At 26.1% G+C, this 8,322-nt stretch overlaps 1 protein-coding gene across 2 annotated transcripts in view; it reads left to right on the top strand.

Moving 5' to 3' along the window:
- Positions 1 to 1,253: 1,253 nt before the first annotated feature.
- The window catches only part of LOC112595646 (transcription factor SOX-1-like), a 29,676-nt gene continuing 22,607 nt past the window's right edge, over positions 1,254 to 8,322 (top strand). Inside the window, exons 1-2 of one of the 2 annotated variants that reach the window (XM_025340930.1) lie at positions 1,254 to 1,695; positions 1,769 to 1,841. The gene's annotated coding sequence lies outside the window, so the exon portion shown is untranslated. Of the gene's footprint in view, positions 1,842 to 8,322 lie in introns of both variants that reach the window. The other variant, XM_025340929.1, reaches the window with a different exon arrangement.

The following is an 8,322-nucleotide window of genomic DNA, read 5'->3' as shown; positions in this document are numbered from 1 at the left end:
CGTGCAATTGTCGTTTATTACACGAGACCAATATTGGCCTTTAAGATTAATTTGTATTCGTCTCCTCCAGTTACATCCGCGTGTGTGTTGCGAGTACATAGAGATATTATAGCGATTGGCAAAAACAAACTATTCCCGGTATAAAAATTAATAAAACTGATATTACGCATTTACGCTTATGACCCGGTTTGCGTAAAACCGTTCCTCAAATTTATTTAACGAACGGTTCTATCGAACCATTTTTATATTTCTATCGATTCGATTGGGTTGTACAAACACAAACAGTTGAATACGATTAATGTATTGGTTTAAAACTCGACGATATCAAGATTTATGATGAATTTTGAAACTCATCACAAGAAAAGTAATAACAACTCTTCAGTCTTTTTAATTTGAATACAGGTACTATAGCCTTAATCAACTGGTATTTGGTAAACGATTATTTGATGACTCAATAACGCTATTGACCGTCAAATGAACGTTTAGTAAATAAATGATTTTTTTAATTAATTGAATAACGTGCTATTGATTCATTAAATATTTAATATAACGATCATGTAACCCGGAATTAGAATGTTGTAGCAGTGTTAAAATAATAACGACATTTTTCAGAACGTGTATTATTATACAAATATTACAAAAAAAAAAAAAAAAAAAAAATTGGACTTTTAAAATATAACTAATTAACAAACAAAATAAAGTATTAACTTGAAAGTTTTGTCTAAAAAGTATGTTGTGTCACTGTAGGCGAATAATAATAATTGGTTGAATAGGCAGTTTGCTTTATAATTTTTAAATAAAATTTTGTTCTCTCTCTCTTTATCAAGTTAACTGCCACAGCAATTTTTAATGCTTATGACAATATGTTCCTAAGAGCAATACGGGCTGAACATTATTATCGTGCTACGTGTACCATTTAAGGTACACAGTGTACACGCTATAGTTATAGTCCCCTCTCCTTCAAAGTTGCACCGATGATTGCCCATTAGATTCATTTAATAGATGTTAGAGCTTGTGGTGGTAGGCGTGGGCGTCAAATTACTGACCAGTGACCATCGGCAAGTGTATTGCGTATTCACGTGACTATTTTTTTTTTTTATAGAACGATATTGACGAATTGATTTGAAAAGACAACAATGGTTCAGACGCTAGGGAATATTAAAAACTATTTTTATAGTAAAATGTTATACGATCGCAGGAGATTATTAATATTTTCGGAATAGGCGTATCGTTATAGTTTTACAACTATCGATAACCAAAAACCCAGAAACAAAATAATAATATTATCGTCTTCGTTTACATGGAAAATACTAATGATTGTATATATTTACCACCGCAAACTCGACGACAACAACACGGACTGGGTTTTTCTCGATAAAATGACGATCGCAACGCGTGTCGCGGGCCAGTTGTAATTTAATTATTTTAATTTCTTATTAGTTATTACTCAATTATTAGTAATTTTCTATTTGGTATTATTAATTATTTCGCCGTTACGTGCGGAGAAAAGTTCATACTACTATTGTACATCTGCCGCTCGTGTCCGTCTTGTGTACAGTGTACTCGCTATTCAAACATTTCAAACTTGCCGATCAGTTATCGTTTTTCGACCACTTTTAAACGTGCGTGACTATATAGTGTAAAATCGGAAACGAAACCGTCGTGCGTTTCGTTGTCTCCGTATAACGTATAAAAGTATACTAAAGTTTATTAACTAAACCCGCAGATTATAATATAATTATCACGCTATTTTATTTTTTCATATTAGCCTTCTTCGAGAAGAATTTCGGCAGATGCTCACCAATAAGTATAAACATCGAAGAATAAACAATATATTAGAGGTAAGTCTTAGTTTAAAAAAAAAGTTTAGTTTAGAAAAATGGCATAGACATTGATAGCAGTTGTCTGGTGACCATCAGGAGGTTAGTGTATACTGAAATACATCTAGTCTGGTTTATAATTAAAAAAAAAAAAACAGTTGGAACTTTCATATTGTAGTCCGTAGGCATACATATTGGGCGTAGGGACATAATTTGTTATATTATTTGACGTACTCGGTTGTCTTCATGATAAATATGAATAAAAGTGTCGCAATAATGTGTTATAACTTTCACAGAATGATTGCTTACAATTTTATTAATTTATTGTGAATTGTGCCGTTCTCCATAATATCTTTTTATAAGTTGTATTATCAATATTGTTAAAAACTAAAAATAGATAGCCAATAATAATATTAATTTTTTTTTACATTTTTACAATACAATCTAAATTAATTAAATGAACCTTATCAAAATACTTTTTACATACTTATATTTTGTAAACACATTCAATTTTAACTTCCATAAGTACATACAAGACAAGTACTTCTATAAAAACAAAAAAATAATAAAAATTAATAAGATAAATCAATGTGGATAATGTACAATAGATTGATGCTGTGATTTGTTGATTACCAATACAAAAGGTTTTATTTTATACTTGAAATAATTTTTATATGGGCTATAGGTTTTAAAATTGTTTTTTTTTTTTTTAAATTACAAGTATGTGAATTAAAATTAGCATTAATAATAACTAGATTTTTTTTTAACTTTTCTATTAAATTGTATATGATTAAATAGAAGCTTACAGCTACATAAATATAAATTCATTAATTTATGTCAGTATTTTAATGAAAGAATTTCTTATAAGTATTTATAAGTAAATAATTTATGCATTTTTAAACAATCTCACATGACACCAATGATTAAGCAATAACATAGAAAACCATATTCATAACGTTTTGAAATAAAATAATATTTAATACTTAAAACCTACAAAACATACTTAATGCTTAATTATTTTATGGTTTTACCTACCAATATGAAGATTCTATTTTAAAAACAAATCGATTGTGATAAATAGAGACTACAGAGTCTATACTTCTTAATTATTTTTTTTATAGTTGAATCAACTACCTAGTAAGCTATATTTTTCAAGAAATGTTACAATCTTTGTTTAAAACTTCTCTCTTTGTTTTGCTATTAATGATTATATCATGATAATCATGTTGTATGCTATCTTTTTCTAATTCTATTATTTTTATATATTGTCTTCAATCTTCTTGCTCTACTCTCAGTCTATATATTCATATGATTATAGTTTATAATCTTATGATAAATAATTATACCAAAAATTGTGTATTTTTGCCAATTCACTTATTGAACAAAATATTTTTATTACTTATTTCAACATTTTTTTAAGTAGTTAATTATAAATTACTTAAAACATGAATGATTTCTTCTTACTTAGTTATATTATTTTTAAAGTAAAAAATAATTATTTTAGCGATTATAAATAATTTTTACCCATGTATCGGGAATACAATGGATAATGTAGATTTATGTATATGTAATAGATACATCTGTATGTTTTATAATATATATTATTTATGTTTTATTTTACCAACTTAATTATGGTAGTACTTTTATCTATAAAAATTATTTTATTTCCTTTTATTAGATAAAATATCTATTGATAATTGTGTTACTTATTAATACCCAGTGGCGGCTAGTGGGGTTCATTGAAGGTAGAGCACCGGATAGAGCACGAATATTCCCCTCATTTTCTACTATCTCAACTTTGAACTTTCTACTAATAATGATTAAACACCACACTCTAAATAGTAAAAAAAACGTTTAAATCGTTTAATAAAATAAACAACGAACAGAAAGTAGACAAAAAATGACAGATTATTATCATATGTTATTAAAATATAAAGACTGTGTCACAGAAGACGGTTGACATTAGCAATACGAAGGCGATAAGACCGAAACAATTTCGTAAATCGTAATATTAGGTATGCTTTTTGATACAAGTAGATATTAAAATAATTTATTTTATTTTTAATAACTATCTACTACGTTAGGTTCATTTTTCCAAAAACAATGTATTTAATTTTTATAACGATATTGTATTATATGTATTTACATTATATTATTGTTTTTAATTTTTGGGTTGAAACAAAATAGGTAGTGTCATCAATGGGTAGCTTCTTCCGTCATACTTCTCATGTTTATATTACTCATATAAAATTTAATTATTGTTCTCTGAATAAGTTGTAAATATTTTGTAAAAATAAAAAAAAATTTTTTTTTTTTGTGTTAATAATATTGTATTGTAAATATCGTGATAAAATGTGAAAAAGTTTTTAATAACTCGTAGAAAAAAATCTTAAAATTATCTATAAATTTTGAAAATTTTATTACGTACAATAAAATTTATGCTTTACTTTCTTTAATTTTAGTGAATTATAAAAATAATAAATATCAATTTTATCTAAATTTGTGCTACAAATATGTATAATTAATAATTATGTTAATATATTTTTTAGTTTCAGTATGAACTACTTATGAGGAACATTATATTAAATTTTCTTACCTATTAGCTTTAAAAATTGAAGATTTTATACATTTCTTGCTACAAAATACTTGTAGTTTATAAAATTCCGTGATTTTGAAGAATTTTGTAAAAATTTAAACTTTTTAACATATATAAGAAAAACTTATTTGGGATCTTGTATTAAATTTTCAAGAATTAATCCAGAAAATAATTTTTAATTGATATTTATAGAAATAAATTTTTAAAAAAAATTTGAATTTTATCATTTTTATAAATAGTTCAAAAGCCTTAAAATATTTTGAAAACTTTTTCATTTATAAAAAGTTATTTTACATTTGGTGAAAATTGTGACAACAAAAAATGATTTTATCGAAGACTGATTTTTTTCTTAAATTTTTGTTTGTTATTTCGATTGTTTTGATAAATACTGAGAATTTTTTATTTTGATCTTCTTCATATGAAAAATTAGTTCCAATTTTTTATCCAAAATTTAAAATCGAAGCATTTTATCGATTATTAAATATCGATGATATGCATATAGGTACACAAAAATACATACACACATATTAACATTGTAAAGTCAATAAATTCATCGCTCTGCTCAGAATTTAAATTACAAAATACCCCACAAAATACTAAACATTCATAATAAATACAATATGTAGTTTGTGGAAAATTAAAATTCATGTAATTTATTAAAATATTTAGAGCGTTTTGGCTTACGTTTTGCCTTTTGTTACAATATGCCTCGGGAAGTATATCTAACTTAGGCATTAGACAGGCCGGGAAAATTAACTGTTGAAATACTCTGTATATTAACAAGATACCATGCATGTTGTTGCATAGTACTACAGTCAACCACCTAGATGACGCTAATAAATTATTTCCAATAATATTCTAATATAACAGAAGATATGTGTTAAAAGTGTTCTTAGGAAAGCTATTCGCACTACGCGTGTAACTCAATTATATAATATCCTATGTGCGCCCACCCTCACATTTTGATCCTCTTCCGTCGTCTCTGTGGTGTATGGTAAATATTTGCTTCGACCGTACAATGCTCTTAAACTATAATTGCTACGTGGCAATTGTCAATGACACGGGTGTCACAGTTAACGGCAGAATATCGCAAATCGCATGTTGTATTATTATGTACTATATGTATATGTGTTACATTTTCTGTGCATTTGTCGTCCTGATCGTTATCGACATATTTCTTCTTCAAACAAATTATTACGTTGACATACTATAGTAATATTCATCATAACCGATTTCAGGTGTAAAGTCTATTGGATTTCTTTTAAATATTTTCTTAATATTCCATTAAACACTGGTAATGGGTATAATAAGTTCAAAATATGTTTGATTTTTCTTTTTTTTTAGATTGAGTTAATTTATTTACATAATTTAGGTATAGGTATATTGTTAATATTTATTAGTTTTGTGTTGAAAATATGGTCATTGATAAAGATTGAAGTCGAACCGTTCATTAGTATTAGTGTATTAGTATATATATCAGTTTGAGAAGACTAGAGTGACCAAGATTAAATTAAAAGTATTTAAATACATACTATCGGGAATGGGTATTCTGAACAAGTTGTTGAATGTTTTTTATCACTTTATTTTGTAAAATATTTATTTTTTTTATTATTGTTAAATAAATCCCTCGATAAATCCCCACTTGTGAAATAAAAATAGAATTATATTTTTTTATAAACAATTATTCAATATATTCTGAAACATAAAAAAATTGGTTAAATATTTTCTAAACTCCCATAATAATATGACCAAATATGCAAAAAGTAACTTTTAAAAAAAATTTCTGTTATCAACAAATTGTTCATACATTCTTTCGTTTAGCTGCATAAATCCAATAAATTAATGAGAAAATCCAAAAGAATCCGCTCCAAGTCACACGTTAACGAAATATACATTTTAATTGATATTGATAAATACTTAATATCTAAGCACACGTTTTCACTAGTAAAGTAACCTTCTGATTGTTTTTTTATGTTTGAAATTCAAATAAAATAAAAATCATTTTTAACGAAACTATTTCCATAATTTTCGCTTCTGAAAAATTGTATTGAATTTCTGAATTAGATTATTTATACCTAACTGATGTTATATAGACACTCTGTATTGCGTGTATATTATATATACAGAAGATCGCAAAAGGCGACATCGAGTGCATTGCGTTGTTCTAAACATTCGCGCCGCCATTTCCGCGCGTTTACAATGCACCAGCGGTTAACCTGTTTGCGTTTGTTTTATCAGTTTGAGTTCTGTATCGTTTAACAATAATTCATTGTATGAATTGATTGCATTGTAGACATGATTACAAAAAACTCCTATTAAGATGTATATCTTGTAAATATACACGCATTTAATGTTTAAGATTATTTTGTTATTTAAAGAATGGAAGCGGTGTGTACTTTTGGCAATTTAGTCCTAAAAGTTTGACAACAATTAATTTGTTTTATAGCTGTTATGTTGATTATTTCATAATTAAGAGTGATGTATTTAAGTATCTAAGTAATAAGTATTACATTTTTTTGCAATTTAATCTGTTAATTATTTTGAAATTTTAACAATAAATTTTTGAGCAAAGAAATAACAATTTTTTTGTATTTAGGTATAATAATTATATTATATGGAAAACAGTGTAAAGATTGATTTGTTTCATTTCATATTAACTAATCCCGAGGAAATGATTTGCGACTATTTTATGATTTCATATAAAGGCATTAAGTCTAAATTTAGTAAAAGATTAATCATTAACGTCTTATGGAAAATATTTTACATTATCAACCATTTCACGAAATGTTTTAAATAATGGTATCACAAATTTACTTCGTTATAGAAATTGACTACATTGCTGGGTCCTTGAAATTTATAGATGTCACCAATATCGGTGCAATTGATGTATTTTCTTCATTTTCACGTAAATCAGAATTAATATTACTTAGGGGAACAATATTAGTTTTATACGCGTTGGTGATAACCACAAGGTCATTATCTGGCACAGTTTGAATTGATATTAACAGTGATATTAATAAGCATGTCAATCTCCAAAGTTAATTTAAAAATGTGTGAAATAGATAACGACAACTTTTTGCTTCTTTACTATTTTTTCTAATTTTTCTCTTTGTTTCAGAGCATTTGATTTATATTTACATATTATTATTAATGTTAAAATAAATAAGCTGAGAACGCAATAAAATAATATAATACAATAAAACAAATGAAATTAACGGTGTACAATCCGTGGGGCGTGTGTATTGAATAATACTGATAAAATATAGTCGTGGAGTAATAAGAATAACACCAAAATAAATATAAAAATTACAATAATACGGCGGCGTCCCGTACACAATGATTTCTAAATATTGGGTATTTTTAAATATCTTCCGAAAGTAAAAATAAAAATTAGATAACATTTAATCATATTTTCATTTTTTTTTTTTTTTTTTTTCATTAAAGCATATTTATAATCTATATAGAAAAGTACAATAAAGAAATTTGATAATATAGTAATAATAAAGAGGACTTGGTTGGCTTGAGGGAGGAGGAAAACCGTCCATCAACAGTACCTCCTGTTTAATTTGATGGGCTTAATATATTAATTATAAAATGTATAGTGTAATAAATATATTAAAATATCAAAAATTACAAATCCATTTTAGCGGGCCTCTAAAAATCTGGGTTCCCTGTATTCCAGTTTTCCCCTTCGTAGGGAAACTATGATTTTCTGTTCTCATTGGAAGAAAAAGCTTTTTTTATGTAATTATTATCTAGTTATTTTTTATCAATTACTTTCTTTCTGATTAATATTGTTAGAAAATTATTCTTGTATAGTATAGGCTTACTTAAACCGAATAAAAAATAAATTGAAACACATTTCTTCAAAATGTTGAGATGGATAATTATTTATATTAATATTCG

This window comes from Melanaphis sacchari, unplaced genomic scaffold (genome assembly GCF_002803265.2).
Source record: "Melanaphis sacchari strain LSU unplaced genomic scaffold, SCAv2.0 Contig28_pilon_pilon, whole genome shotgun sequence".
NCBI lineage: Eukaryota > Metazoa > Arthropoda > Insecta > Hemiptera > Aphididae > Melanaphis > Melanaphis sacchari.
The sequence above is the reverse complement of the archived record's forward strand: the minus strand, read 5'-3'. Positions and strand labels throughout refer to the sequence as shown.